This window comes from Urtica dioica, chromosome 5 (assembly GCF_054948205.1).
Source record: "Urtica dioica subsp. dioica isolate 48M chromosome 5, U.dioica_male_clone48M_v1_H2, whole genome shotgun sequence".
NCBI classification, from domain to species: Eukaryota; Viridiplantae; Streptophyta; class Magnoliopsida; order Rosales; family Urticaceae; genus Urtica; species Urtica dioica.
In genome coordinates this window covers 11,899,386-11,911,952 of record NC_142760.1, presented here as the reverse complement: position 1 = coordinate 11,911,952, position 12,567 = coordinate 11,899,386, and the positions used below count along the sequence as shown (strand labels likewise).

The 12,567-nt window shown below is 46.7% G+C and overlaps 26 non-coding genes and 2 pseudogenes across 26 annotated transcripts; all 28 read right to left on the bottom strand.

The window, feature by feature from the left end:
- Positions 1–130: 130 nt before the first annotated feature.
- Positions 131–249, bottom strand: LOC149395704 (5S ribosomal RNA). Its single transcript, XR_016298131.1, has one exon. It is a non-coding gene; the product is annotated as a 5S ribosomal RNA (ribosomal RNA).
- Positions 250–583: 334 nt separating this feature from the next.
- LOC149395703 (5S ribosomal RNA) lies at positions 584–702 on the bottom strand. The gene has a single exon (XR_016299253.1). It is a non-coding gene; the product is annotated as a 5S ribosomal RNA (ribosomal RNA).
- Positions 703–1,035: 333 nt separating this feature from the next.
- Positions 1,036–1,154, bottom strand: LOC149395702 (5S ribosomal RNA). Its single transcript, XR_016297852.1, has one exon. It is a non-coding gene; the product is annotated as a 5S ribosomal RNA (ribosomal RNA).
- Positions 1,155–1,487: 333 nt separating this feature from the next.
- Positions 1,488–1,606, bottom strand: LOC149395701 (5S ribosomal RNA). Its single transcript, XR_016298544.1, has one exon. It is a non-coding gene; the product is annotated as a 5S ribosomal RNA (ribosomal RNA).
- Positions 1,607–1,939: 333 nt separating this feature from the next.
- Positions 1,940–2,058, bottom strand: LOC149395700 (5S ribosomal RNA). The gene has a single exon (XR_016298543.1). It is a non-coding gene; the product is annotated as a 5S ribosomal RNA (ribosomal RNA).
- Positions 2,059–2,392: 334 nt separating this feature from the next.
- On the bottom strand, positions 2,393–2,511 carry LOC149395699 (5S ribosomal RNA). Its single transcript, XR_016299194.1, has one exon. It is a non-coding gene; the product is annotated as a 5S ribosomal RNA (ribosomal RNA).
- Positions 2,512–2,845: 334 nt separating this feature from the next.
- LOC149395698 (5S ribosomal RNA) lies at positions 2,846–2,964 on the bottom strand. The gene has a single exon (XR_016299252.1). It is a non-coding gene; the product is annotated as a 5S ribosomal RNA (ribosomal RNA).
- Positions 2,965–3,298: 334 nt separating this feature from the next.
- LOC149395697 (5S ribosomal RNA) lies at positions 3,299–3,417 on the bottom strand. Its single transcript, XR_016298130.1, has one exon. It is a non-coding gene; the product is annotated as a 5S ribosomal RNA (ribosomal RNA).
- A 334-nt stretch (positions 3,418–3,751) lies between these two features.
- Positions 3,752–3,870, bottom strand: LOC149395696 (5S ribosomal RNA). Its single transcript, XR_016299251.1, has one exon. It is a non-coding gene; the product is annotated as a 5S ribosomal RNA (ribosomal RNA).
- Positions 3,871–4,203: 333 nt separating this feature from the next.
- Positions 4,204–4,322, bottom strand: LOC149395695 (5S ribosomal RNA). The gene has a single exon (XR_016297851.1). It is a non-coding gene; the product is annotated as a 5S ribosomal RNA (ribosomal RNA).
- Positions 4,323–4,655: 333 nt separating this feature from the next.
- LOC149395694 (5S ribosomal RNA) lies at positions 4,656–4,774 on the bottom strand. The gene has a single exon (XR_016298541.1). It is a non-coding gene; the product is annotated as a 5S ribosomal RNA (ribosomal RNA).
- A 333-nt stretch (positions 4,775–5,107) lies between these two features.
- Positions 5,108–5,226, bottom strand: LOC149395693 (5S ribosomal RNA). Its single transcript, XR_016298540.1, has one exon. It is a non-coding gene; the product is annotated as a 5S ribosomal RNA (ribosomal RNA).
- Positions 5,227–5,560: 334 nt separating this feature from the next.
- LOC149395692 (5S ribosomal RNA) lies at positions 5,561–5,679 on the bottom strand. Its single transcript, XR_016299192.1, has one exon. It is a non-coding gene; the product is annotated as a 5S ribosomal RNA (ribosomal RNA).
- A 334-nt stretch (positions 5,680–6,013) lies between these two features.
- LOC149395691 (5S ribosomal RNA) lies at positions 6,014–6,132 on the bottom strand. Its single transcript, XR_016299250.1, has one exon. It is a non-coding gene; the product is annotated as a 5S ribosomal RNA (ribosomal RNA).
- A 334-nt stretch (positions 6,133–6,466) lies between these two features.
- Positions 6,467–6,585, bottom strand: LOC149395690 (5S ribosomal RNA). Its single transcript, XR_016298129.1, has one exon. It is a non-coding gene; the product is annotated as a 5S ribosomal RNA (ribosomal RNA).
- A 333-nt stretch (positions 6,586–6,918) lies between these two features.
- LOC149395689 (5S ribosomal RNA) lies at positions 6,919–7,037 on the bottom strand. The gene has a single exon (XR_016298778.1). It is a non-coding gene; the product is annotated as a 5S ribosomal RNA (ribosomal RNA).
- A 333-nt stretch (positions 7,038–7,370) lies between these two features.
- On the bottom strand, positions 7,371–7,489 carry LOC149395688 (5S ribosomal RNA). Its single transcript, XR_016299016.1, has one exon. It is a non-coding gene; the product is annotated as a 5S ribosomal RNA (ribosomal RNA).
- Positions 7,490–7,823: 334 nt separating this feature from the next.
- Positions 7,824–7,942, bottom strand: LOC149395687 (5S ribosomal RNA; annotated as a pseudogene).
- A 334-nt stretch (positions 7,943–8,276) lies between these two features.
- On the bottom strand, positions 8,277–8,395 carry LOC149395686 (5S ribosomal RNA). The gene has a single exon (XR_016298777.1). It is a non-coding gene; the product is annotated as a 5S ribosomal RNA (ribosomal RNA).
- A 333-nt stretch (positions 8,396–8,728) lies between these two features.
- LOC149395685 (5S ribosomal RNA) lies at positions 8,729–8,847 on the bottom strand. The gene has a single exon (XR_016297575.1). It is a non-coding gene; the product is annotated as a 5S ribosomal RNA (ribosomal RNA).
- A 334-nt stretch (positions 8,848–9,181) lies between these two features.
- On the bottom strand, positions 9,182–9,300 carry LOC149395684 (5S ribosomal RNA). The gene has a single exon (XR_016298128.1). It is a non-coding gene; the product is annotated as a 5S ribosomal RNA (ribosomal RNA).
- A 334-nt stretch (positions 9,301–9,634) lies between these two features.
- Positions 9,635–9,753, bottom strand: LOC149395683 (5S ribosomal RNA). Its single transcript, XR_016298702.1, has one exon. It is a non-coding gene; the product is annotated as a 5S ribosomal RNA (ribosomal RNA).
- Positions 9,754–10,086: 333 nt separating this feature from the next.
- Positions 10,087–10,205, bottom strand: LOC149395682 (5S ribosomal RNA). The gene has a single exon (XR_016299015.1). It is a non-coding gene; the product is annotated as a 5S ribosomal RNA (ribosomal RNA).
- Positions 10,206–10,539: 334 nt separating this feature from the next.
- Positions 10,540–10,658, bottom strand: LOC149395681 (5S ribosomal RNA; annotated as a pseudogene).
- Positions 10,659–10,992: 334 nt separating this feature from the next.
- On the bottom strand, positions 10,993–11,111 carry LOC149395680 (5S ribosomal RNA). The gene has a single exon (XR_016298776.1). It is a non-coding gene; the product is annotated as a 5S ribosomal RNA (ribosomal RNA).
- Positions 11,112–11,444: 333 nt separating this feature from the next.
- Positions 11,445–11,563, bottom strand: LOC149395679 (5S ribosomal RNA). The gene has a single exon (XR_016297572.1). It is a non-coding gene; the product is annotated as a 5S ribosomal RNA (ribosomal RNA).
- Positions 11,564–11,897: 334 nt separating this feature from the next.
- Positions 11,898–12,016, bottom strand: LOC149395678 (5S ribosomal RNA). The gene has a single exon (XR_016298127.1). It is a non-coding gene; the product is annotated as a 5S ribosomal RNA (ribosomal RNA).
- A 334-nt stretch (positions 12,017–12,350) lies between these two features.
- On the bottom strand, positions 12,351–12,469 carry LOC149395677 (5S ribosomal RNA). Its single transcript, XR_016298701.1, has one exon. It is a non-coding gene; the product is annotated as a 5S ribosomal RNA (ribosomal RNA).
- Positions 12,470–12,567: the final 98 nt, after the last annotated feature.

Sequence of the window (12,567 nt, the reverse complement as noted above, 5' to 3'; positions counted from 1 at the left end):
CCCTCGGTCCGGAATTTCGACTTTCACCGGTGAATTGTATGCGTAAACGAGCATTTGAACATGGCTCGGATCGATTTTTGGTGAAATTCCATCGTTTCGGCCTCCGAAAAAAATAATTCGCAAAAAAAGAGGGATGCAACACGAGGACTTCCCAGGAGGTCACCCATCCTAGTACTACTCTCGCCCAAGCACGCTTAACTTCGGAGTTCTGATGGGATCCGATGCATTAGTGCTGGTATGATCGCATCCGCAAGCATTAGCGCGCATTATCTATATAAGAATCAGCGCCGCGACTCCCAAAAGCCATAACTACGTCTTCGGTGCACCAAAAATCACATAAAATATATGAATTCCTAATAACTTTTCGCGATCTTCGCGTTGGGACGGTTTCGGAAGAGTGATCGGCGAAATTCCGACAAGGTGAACGGGGGAAGGGTAAAATCGTAAATTTCGCCCTCGGTCCGGAATTTCGACTTTCACCGGTGAATTGTAAGCGTAAACGGGCATTTGAACAAGACTCGGAGCGATTTTTGGTGAAATTCCATCGTTTCGGCCTCCGAAAAAAATAATTCGCAAAAAAAGAGGGACGCAACACGAGGACATCCCAGGAGGTCACCCATCCTAGTACTACTCTCGCCCAAGCACGCTTAACTTCGGAGTTCTGATGGGATGCGGTGCATTAGTGCTGGTATGATCGCATCCGCAAGCATTAGCGCGCATTATCTATATAAGAATCAACGCCGCGACTCCCAAAAGCCATAACTACGTCTTCGGTGCACCAAAAATCACATAAAATATATGAATTCCTAATAACTTTTCGCGATCTTCGCGTTGGGACGGTTTCGGAAGAGTGATCGGCGAAATTCCGACAAGGTGAACGGGGGAAGGGTAAAATCGTAAATTTCGCCCTCGGTCCGGAATTTCGACTTTCACCGGTGAATTGTAAGCGTAAACGGGCATTTGAACAAGACTCGGAGCGATTTTTGGTGAAATTCCATCGTTTCGGCCTCCGAATAAAATAATTCGCAAAAAAGAGGGACGCAACACGAGGACTTCCCAAGAGGTCACCCATCCTAGTACTACTCTCGCCCAAGCACGCTTAACTTCGGAGTTCTGATGGGATCCGGTGCATTAGTGCTGGTATGATCGCATCCGCAAGCATTAGCGCGCATTATCTATATAAGAATCAGCGCCGCGACTCCCAAAAGCCATAACTACGTCTTCGGTGCACCAAAAATCACATAAAATATATGAATTCCTAATAACTTTTCGCGATCTTCGCGTTGGGACGGTTTCGGAAGAGTGATCGGCGAAATTCCGACAAGGTGAACGGGGGAAGGGTAAAATCGTAAATTTCGCCATCGGTCCGGAATTTCGACTTTCACCGGTGAATTGTAAGCGTAAACGGGCATTTGAACAAGACTCGGAGCGATTTTTGGTGAAATTCCATCGTTTCGACCTCCGAAAAAATAATTCGCAAAAAAAGAGGGATGCAACACGAGGACTTCCCAAGAGGTCACCCATCCTAGTACTACTCTCGCCCAAGCACGCTTAACTTCGGAGTTCTGATGGGATCCTGTGCATTAGTGCTGGTATGATCGCATCCGCAAGCATTAGCGCGCATTATCTATATAAGAATCAGCGCCGCGACTCCCAAAAGCCATAACTACGTCTTCGGTGCACCAAAAATCACATAAAATATATGAATTCCTAATAACTTTTCGCGATCTTCGCCTTGGGACGGTTTCGGAAGAGTGATCGGCGAAATTCCGACAAGGTGAACGGGGGAAGGGTAAAATCGTAAATTTCGCCCTCGGTCCGGAATTTCGACTTTCACCGGTGAATTGTAAGCGTAAACGGGCATTTGAACAAGACTCGGAGCGATTTTTGGTGAAATTCCATCGTTTCGACCTCCGAAAAAATAATTCGCAAAAAAAGAGGGATGCAACACGAGGACTTCCCAAGAGGTCACCCATCCTAGTACTACTCTCGCCCAAGCACGCTTAACTTCGGAGTTCTGATGGGATCCTGTGCATTAGTGCTGGTATGATCGCATCCGCAAGCATTAGCGCGCATTATCTATATAAGAATCAGCGCCGCGACTCCCAAAAGCCATAACTACGTCTTCGGTGCACCAAAAATCACATAAAATATATGAATTCCTAATAACTTTTCGCGATCTTCGCGTTGGGACGGTTTCGGAAGAGTGATCGGCGAAATTCCGACAAGGTGAACGGGGGAAGGGTAAAATCGTAAATTTCGCCCTCGGTCCGGAATTTCGACTTTCACCGGTGAATTGTAAGCGTAAACGGGCATTTGAACAAGACTCGGAGCGATTTTTGGTGAAATTCCATCAGTACGGCCTCCGAAAAAAATAATTCGCAAAAAAAGAGGGACGCAACACGTGGACATCCCAGGAGGTCACCCATCCTAGTACTACTCTCGCCCAAGCACGCTTAACTTCGGAGTTCTGATGGGATGCGGTGCATTAGTGCTGGTATGATCGCATCCGCAAGCATTAGCGCGCATTATCTATATAAGAATCAGCGCCGCGACTCCCAAAAGCCATAACTACGTCTTCGGTGCACCAAAAATCACATAAAATATATGAATTCCTAATAACTTTTCGCGATCTTCGCGTTGGGACGGTTTCGGAAGAGTGATCGGCGAAATTCCGACAAGGTGAACGGGGGAAGGGTAAGATCGTAAATTTCGCCCTCGGTCCGGAATTTCGACTTTCACCGGTGAATTGTAAGCGTAAACGGGCATTTGAACAAGACTCGGAGCGATTTTTGGTGAAATTCCATCGTTACGGCCTCCGAAAAAAATAATTCGCAAAAAAAGAGGGACGCAACACGAGGACATCCCAGGAGGTCACCCATCCTAGTACTACTCTCGCCCAAGCACGCTTAACTTCGGAGTTCTGATGGGATGCGGTGCATTAGTGCTGGTATGATCGCATCCGGAAGCATTAGCGCGCATTATCTATATAAGAATCAACGCCGCGACTCCCAAAAGCCATAACTACGTCTTCGGTGCACCAAAAATCACATAAAATATATGAATTCCTAATAACTTTTCGCGATCTTCGCGTTGGGACGGTTTCGAAAGAGTGATCGGCGAAATTCCGACAAGGTGAACGGGGGAAGGGTAAAATCGTAAATTTCGCCCTCGGTCCGGAATTTCGACTTTCACCGGTGAATTGTATGCGTAAACGAGCATTTGAACATGGCTCGGATCGATTTTTGGTGAAATTCCATCGTTTCGGCCTCCGAAAAAAATAATTCGCAAAAAAAGAGGGATGCAACACGAGGACTTCCCAGGAGGTCACCCATCCTAGTACTACTCTCGCCCAAGCACGCTTAACTTCGGAGTTCTGATGGGATCCGATGCATTAGTGCTGGTATGATCGCATCCGCAAGCATTAGCGCGCATTATCTATATAAGAATCAGCGCCGCGACTCCCAAAAGCCATAACTACGTCTTCGGTGCACCAAAAATCACATAAAATATATGAATTCCTAATAACTTTTCGCGATCTTCGCGTTGGGACGGTTTCGGAAGAGTGATCGGCGAAATTCCGACAAGGTGAACGGGGGAAGGGTAAAATCGTAAATTTCGCCCTCGGTCCGGAATTTCGACTTTCACCGGTGAATTGTAAGCGTAAACGGGCATTTGAACAAGACTCGGAGCGATTTTTGGTGAAATTCCATCGTTTCGGCCTCCGAAAAAAATAATTCGCAAAAAAAGAGGGACGCAACACGAGGACATCCCAGGAGGTCACCCATCCTAGTACTACTCTCGCCCAAGCACGCTTAACTTCGGAGTTCTGATGGGATGCGGTGCATTAGTGCTGGTATGATCGCATCCGCAAGCATTAGCGCGCATTATCTATATAAGAATCAACGCCGCGACTCCCAAAAGCCATAACTACGTCTTCGGTGCACCAAAAATCACATAAAATATATGAATTCCTAATAACTTTTCGCGATCTTCGCGTTGGGACGGTTTCGGAAGAGTGATCGGCGAAATTCCGACAAGGTGAACGGGGGAAGGGTAAAATCGTAAATTTCGCCCTCGGTCCGGAATTTCGACTTTCACCGGTGAATTGTAAGCGTAAACGGGCATTTGAACAAGACTCGGAGCGATTTTTGGTGAAATTCCATCGTTTCGGCCTCCGAATAAAATAATTCGCAAAAAAGAGGGACGCAACACGAGGACTTCCCAAGAGGTCACCCATCCTAGTACTACTCTCGCCCAAGCACGCTTAACTTCGGAGTTCTGATGGGATCCGGTGCATTAGTGCTGGTATGATCGCATCCGCAAGCATTAGCGCGCATTATCTATATAAGAATCAGCGTCGCGACTCCCAAAAGCCATAACTACGTCTTCGGTGCACCAAAAATCACATAAAATATATGAATTCCTAATAACTTTTCGCGATCTTCGCGTTGGGACGGTTTCGGAAGAGTGATCGGCGAAATTCCGACAAGGTGAACGGGGGAAGGGTAAAATCGTAAATTTCGCCATCGGTCCGGAATTTCGACTTTCACCGGTGAATTGTAAGCGTAAACGGGCATTTGAACAAGACTCGGAGCGATTTTTGGTGAAATTCCATCGTTTCGACCTCCGAAAAAATAATTCGCAAAAAAAGAGGGATGCAACACGAGGACTTCCCAAGAGGTCACCCATCCTAGTACTACTCTCGCCCAAGCACGCTTAACTTCGGAGTTCTGATGGGATCCTGTGCATTAGTGCTGGTATGATCGCATCCGCAAGCATTAGCGCGCATTATCTATATAAGAATCAGCGCCGCGACTCCCAAAAGCCATAACTACGTCTTCGGTGCACCAAAAATCACATAAAATATATGAATTCCTAATAACTTTTCGCGATCTTCGCCTTGGGACGGTTTCGGAAGAGTGATCGGCGAAATTCCGACAAGGTGAACGGGGGAAGGGTAAAATCGTAAATTTCGCCCTCGGTCCGGAATTTCGACTTTCACCGGTGAATTGTAAGCGTAAACGGGCATTTGAACAAGACTCGGAGCGATTTTTGGTGAAATTCCATCGTTTCGACCTCCGAAAAAATAATTCGCAAAAAAAGAGGGATGCAACACGAGGACTTCCCAAGAGGTCACCCATCCTAGTACTACTCTCGCCCAAGCACGCTTAACTTCGGAGTTCTGATGGGATCCTGTGCATTAGTGCTGGTATGATCGCATCCGCAAGCATTAGCGCGCATTATCTATATAAGAATCAGCGCCGCGACTCCCAAAAGCCATAACTACGTCTTCGGTGCACCAAAAATCACATAAAATATATGAATTCCTAATAACTTTTCGCGATCTTCGCGTTGGGACGGTTTCGGAAGAGTGATCGGCGAAATTCCGACAAGGTGAACGGGGGAAGGGTAAAATCGTAAATTTCGCCCTCGGTCCGGAATTTCGACTTTCACCGGTGAATTGTAAGCGTAAACGGGCATTTGAACAAGACTCGGAGCGATTTTTGGTGAAATTCCATCAGTACGGCCTCCGAAAAAAATAATTCGCAAAAAAAGAGGGACGCAACACGTGGACATCCCAGGAGGTCACCCATCCTAGTACTACTCTCGCCCAAGCACGCTTAACTTCGGAGTTCTGATGGGATGCGGTGCATTAGTGCTGGTATGATCGCATCCGCAAGCATTAGCGCGCATTATCTATATAAGAATCAGCGCCGCGACTCCCAAAAGCCATAACTACGTCTTCGGTGCACCAAAAATCACATAAAATATATGAATTCCTAATAACTTTTCGCGATCTTCGCGTTGGGACGGTTTCGGAAGAGTGATCGGCGAAATTCCGACAAGGTGAACGGGGGAAGGGTAAGATCGTAAATTTCGCCCTCGGTCCGGAATTTCGACTTTCACCGGTGAATTGTAAGCGTAAACGGGCATTTGAACAAGACTCGGAGCGATTTTTGGTGAAATTCCATCGTTACGGCCTCCGAAAAAAATAATTCGCAAAAAAAGAGGGACGCAACACGAGGACATCCCAGGAGGTCACCCATCCTAGTACTACTCTCGCCCAAGCACGCTTAACTTCGGAGTTCTGATGGGATGCGGTGCATTAGTGCTGGTATGATCGCATCCGCAAGCATTAGCGCGCATTATCTATATAAGAATCAACGCCGCGACTCCCAAAAGCCATAACTACGTCTTCGGTGCACCAAAAATCACATAAAATATATGAATTCCTAATAACTTTTCGCGATCTTCGCGTTGGGACGGTTTCGAAAGAGTGATCGGCGAAATTCCGACAAGGTGAACGGGGGAAGGGTAAAATCGTAAATTTCGCCCTCGGTCCGGAATTTCGACTTTCACCGGTGAATTGTATGCGTAAACGAGCATTTGAACATGGCTCGGATCGATTTTTGGTGAAATTCCATCGTTTCGGCCTCCGAAAAAAATAATTCGCAAAAAAAGAGGGATGCAACACGAGGACTTCCCAGGAGGTCACCCATCCTAGTACTACTCTCGCCCAAGCACGCTTAACTTCGGAGTTCTGATGGGATCCGATGCATTAGTGCTGGTATGATCGCATCCGCAAGCATTAGCGCGCATTATCTATATAAGAATCAGCGCCGCGACTCCCAAAAGCCATAACTACGTCTTCGGTGCACCAAAAATCACATAAAATATATGAATTCCTAATAAATTTTCGCGATCTTCGCGTTGGGACGGTTTCGGAAGAGTGATTGGCGAAATTCCGACAAGGTGAACGGGGGAAGGGTAAAATCGTAAATTTCGCCCTCGGTCCGGAATTTCGACTTTCACCGGTGAATTGTAAGCGTAAACGGGCATTTGAACAAGACTCGGAGCGATTTTTGGTGAAATTCCATCGTTTCGACCCCCGAAAAAATAATTCGCAAAAAAAGAGGGATGCAACACGAGGACTTCCCAGGAGGTCACCCATCCTAGTACTACTCTCGCCCAAGCACGCTTAACTTCGGAGTTCTGATGGGATGCGGTGCATTAGTGCTGGTATGATCGCATCCGCAAGCATTAGCGCGCATTATCTATATAAGAATCAGCGCCGCGACTCCCAAAAGCCATAACTACGTCTTCGGTGCACCAAAAATCACATAAAATATATGAATTCCTAATAACTTTTCGCGATCTTCGCGTTGGGACGGTTTCGGAAGAGTGATCGGCGAAATTCCGACAAGGTGAACGGGGGAAGGGTAAAATCGTAAATTTCGCCCTCGGTCCGGAATTTCGACTTTCACCGGTGAATTGTAAGCGTAAACGGGCATTTGAACAAGACTCGGAGCGATTTTTGGTGAAATTCCATCGTTTCGACCTCCGAAAAAATAATTCGCAAAAAAAGAGGGATGCAACACGAGGACTTCCCAAGAGGTCACCCATCCTAGTACTACTCTCGCCCAAGCACGCTTAACTTCGGCGTTCTGATGGGATCCTGTGCATTAGTGCTGGTATGATCGCATCCGCAAGCATTAGCGCGCATTATCTATATAAGAATCAGCGCCGCGACTCCCAAAAGCCATAACTACGTCTTCGGTGCACCAAAAATCACATAAAATATATGAATTCCTAATAACTTTTCGCGATCTTCGCCTTGGGACGGTTTCGGTAGAGTGATCGGCGAAATTCCGACAAGGTGAACGGGGGAAGGGTAAAATCGTAAATTTCGCCCTCGGTCCGGAATTTCGACTTTCACCGGTGAATTGTAAGCGTAAACGGGCATTTGAACAAGACTCGGAGCGATTTTTGGTGAAATTCCATCAGTACGGCCTCCGAAAAAAATAATTCGCAAAAAAAGAGGGACGCAACACGTGGACATCCCAGGAGGTCACCCATCCTAGTACTACTCTCGCCCAAGCACGCTTAACTTCGGAGTTTTGATGGGATACGGTGCATTAGTGCTGGTATGATCGCATCCGCAAGCATTAGCGCGCATTATCTATATAAGAATCAACGCCGCGACTCCCAAAAGCCATAACTACGTCTTCGGTGCACCAAAAATCACATAAAATATATGAATTCCTAATAACTTTTCGCGATCTTCGCGTTGGGACGGTTTCGGAAGAGTGATCGGCGAAATTCCGACAAGGTGAACGGGGGAAGGGTAAAATCGTAAATTTCGCCCTCGGTCCGGAATTTCGACTTTCACCGGTGAATTGTATGCGTAAACGAGCATTTGAACAAGGCTCGGATCAATTTTTGGTGAAATTCCATCGTTTCGGCCTCCGAAAAAAATAATTCGCAAAAAAAGAGGGATGCAACACGAGGACTTCCCAGGAGGTCACCCATCCTAGTACTACTCTCGCCCAAGCACGCTTAACTTCGGAGTTCTGATGGGATGCGGTGCATTAGTGCTGGTATGATCGCATCCGCAAGCATTAGCGCGCATTATCTATATAAGAATCAACGCCGCGACTCCCAAAAGCCATAACTACGTCTTCGGTGCACCAAAAATCACATAAAATATATGAATTCCTAATAACTTTTCGCGATCTTCGCGTTGGGACGGTTTCGGAAGAGTGATCGGCGAAATTCCGACAAGGTGAACGGGGGAAGGGTAAAATCGTAAATTTCGCCCTCGGTCCGGAATTTCGACTTTCACCGGTGAATTGTAAGCGTAAACGGGCATTTGAACAAGACTCGGAGCGATTTTTGGTGAAATTCCATCGTTTCGGCCTCCGAATAAAATAATTCGCAAAAAAGAGGGATGCAACACGAGGACTTCCCAAGAGGTCACCCATCCTAGTACTACTCTCGCCCAAGCACGCTTAACTTCGGAGTTCTGATGGGATCCGGTGCATTAGTGCTGGTATGATCGCATCCGCAAGCATTAGCGCGCATTATCTATATAAGAATCAACGCCGCGACTCCCAAAAGCCATAACTACGTCTTCGGTGCACCAAAAATCACATAAAATATATGAATTCCTAATAACTTTTCGCGATCTTCGCGTTGGGACGGTTTCGGAAGAGTGATCGGCGAAATTCCGACAAGGTGAACGGGGGAAGGGTAAAATCGTAAATTTCGCCCTCGGTCCGGAATTTCGACTTTCACCGGTGAATTGTATGCGTAAACGAGCATTTGAACAAGGCTCGGATCGATTTTTGGTGAAATTCCATCGTTTCGGCCTCCGAAAAAAATAATTCGCAAAAAAAGAGGGATGCAACACGAGGACTTCCCAGGAGGTCACCCATCCTAGTACTACTCTCGCCCAAGCACGCTTAACTTCGGAGTTCTGATGGGATCCGATGCATTAGTGCTGGTATGATCGCATCCGCAAGCATTAGCGCGCATTATCTATATAAGAATCAACGCCGCGACTCCCAAAAGCCATAACTACGTCTTCGGTGCACCAAAAATCACATAAAATATATGAATTCCTAATAACTTTTCGCGATCTTCGCGTTGGGACGGTTTCGGAAGAGTGATCGGCGAAATTCCGCCAAGGTGAACGGGGGAAGGGTAAAATCGTATATTTCACCCTCGGTCCGGAATTTCGACTTTCACCGGTGAATTATAAGCGTAAACGGGCATTTGAACAAGACTCGGAGCGATTTTTGGTGAAATTCCATCGTTTCGGCCTCCGAAAAAAATAATTCGCAAAAAAAGAGGGATGCAACACGAGGACTTCCCAGGAGGTCACCCATCCTAGTACTACTCTCGCCCAAGCACGCTTAACTTCGAAGTTCTGATGGGATGCGGTGCATTAGTGCTGGTATGATCGCATCCGCAAGCATTAGCGCGCATTATCTATATAAGAATCAGCGCCGCGACTCCCAAAAGCCATAACTACGTCTTCGGTGCACCAAAAATCACATAAAATATATGAATTCCTAATAACTTTTCGCGATCTTCGCGTTGGGACGGTTTCGGAAGAGTGATCGGCGAAATTCCGACAAGGTGAACGGGGGAAGGGTAAAATCGTAAATTTCGCCCTCGGTCCGGAATTTCGACTTTCACCGGTGAATTGTAAGCGTAAACGGGCATTTGAACAAGACTCGGAGCGATTTTTGGTGAAATTCCATCGTTTCGACCTCCGAAAAAATAATTCGCAAAAAAAGAGGGATGCAACACGAGGACTTCCCAAGAGGTCACCCATCCTAGTACTACTCTCGCCCAAGCACGCTTAACTTCGGCGTTCTGATGGGATCCTGTGCATTAGTGCTGGTATGATCGCATCCGCAAGCATTAGCGCGCATTATCTATATAAGAATCAGCGCCGCGACTCCCAAAAGCCATAACTACGTCTTCGGTGCACCAAAAATCACATAAAATATATGAATTCCTAATAACTTTTCGCGATCTTCGCCTTGGGACGGTTTCGGTAGAGTGATCGGCGAAATTCCGACAAGGTGAACGGGGGAAGGGTAAAATCGTAAATTTCGCCCTCGGTCCGGAATTTCGACTTTCACCGGTGAATTGTAAGCGTAAACGGGCATTTGAACAAGACTCGGAGCGATTTTTGGTGAAATTCCATCAGTACGGCCTCCGAAAAAAATAATTCGCAAAAAAAGAGGGACGCAACACGTGGACATCCCAGGAGGTCACCCATCCTAGTACTACTCTCGCCCAAGCACGCTTAACTTCGGAGTTTTGATGGGATACGGTGCATTAGTGCTGGTATGATCGCATCCGCAAGCATTAGCGCGCATTATCTATATAAGAATCAACGCCGCGACTCCCAAAAGCCATAACTACGTCTTCGGTGCACCAAAAATCACATAAAATATATGAATTCCTAATAACTTTTCGCGATCTTCGCGTTGGGACGGTTTCGGAAGAGTGATCGGCGAAATTCCGACAAGGTGAACGGGGGAAGGGTAAAATCGTAAATTTCGCCCTCGGTCCGGAATTTCGACTTTCACCGGTGAATTGTATGCGTAAACGAGCATTTGAACAAGGCTCGGATCAATTTTTGGTGAAATTCCATCGTTTCGGCCTCCGAAAAAAATAATTCGCAAAAAAAGAGGGATGCAACACGAGGACTTCCCAGGAGGTCACCCATCCTAGTACTACTCTCGCCCAAGCACGCTTAACTTCGGAGTTCTGATGGGATGCGGTGCATTAGTGCTGGTATGATCGCATCCGCAAGCATTAGCGCGCATTATCTATATAAGAATCAACGCCGCGACTCCCAAAAGCCATAACTACGTCTTCGGTGCACCAAAAATCACATAAAATATATGAATTCCTAATAACTTTTCGCGATCTTCGCGTTGGGACGGTTTCGGAAGAGTGATCGGCGAAATTCCGACAAGGTGAACGGGGGAAGGGTAAAATCGTAAATTTCGCCCTCGGTCCGGAATTTCGACTTTCACCGGTGAATTGTAAGCGTAAACGGGCATTTGAACAAGACTCGGAGCGATTTTTGGTGAAATTCCATCGTTTCGGCCTCCGAATAAAATAATTCGCAAAAAAGAGGGATGCAACACGAGGACTTCCCAAGAGGTCACCCATCCTAGTACTACTCTCGCCCAAGCACGCTTAACTTCGGAGTTCTGATGGGATCCGGTGCATTAGTGCTGGTATGATCGCATCCGCAAGCATTAGCGCGCATTATCTATATAAGAATCAACGCCGCGACTCCCAAAAGCCATAACTACGTCTTCGGTGCACCAAAAATCACATAAAATATATGAATTCCTAATAACTTTTCGCGATCTTCGCGTTGGGACGGTTTCGGAAGAGTGATCGGCGAAATTCCGACAAGGTGAACGGGGGAAGGGTAAAATCGTAAATTTCGCCCTCGGTCCGGAATTTCGACTTTCACCGGTGAATTGTATGCGTAAACGAGCATTTGAACAAGGCTCGGATCGATTTTTGGTGAAATTCCATCGTTTCGGCCTCCGAAAAAAATAATTCGCAAAAAAAGAGGGATGCAACACGAGGACTTCCCAGGAGGTCACCCATCCTAGTACTACTCTCGCCCAAGCACGCTTAACTTCGGAGTTCTGATGGGATCCGATGCATTAGTGCTGGTATGATCGCATCCGCAAGCATTAGCGCGCATTATCTATATAAGAATCAACGCCGCGACTCCCAAAAGCCATAACTACGTCTTCGGTGCACCAAAAATCACATAAAATATATGAATTCCTAATAACTTTTCGCGATCTTCGCGTTGGGACGGTTTCGGAAGAGTGATCGGCGAAATTCCGCCAAGGTGAACGGGGGAAGGGTAAAATCGTATATTTCACCCTCGGTCCGGAATTTCGACTTTCACCGGTGAATTATAAGCGTAAACGGGCATTTGAACAAGACTCGGAGCGATTTTTGGTGAAATTCCATCGTTTCGGCCTCCGAAAAAAATAATTCGCAAAAAAAGAGGGATGCAACACGAGGACTTCCCAGGAGGTCACCCATCCTAGTACTACTCTCGCCCAAGCACGCTTAACTTCGAAGTTCTGATGGGATGCGGTGCATTAGTGCTGGTATGATCGCATCCGCAAGCATTAGCGCGCATTATCTATATAAGAATCAGCGCCGCGACTCCCAAAAGCCATAACTACGTCTTCGGTGCACCAAAAATCACATAAAATATAT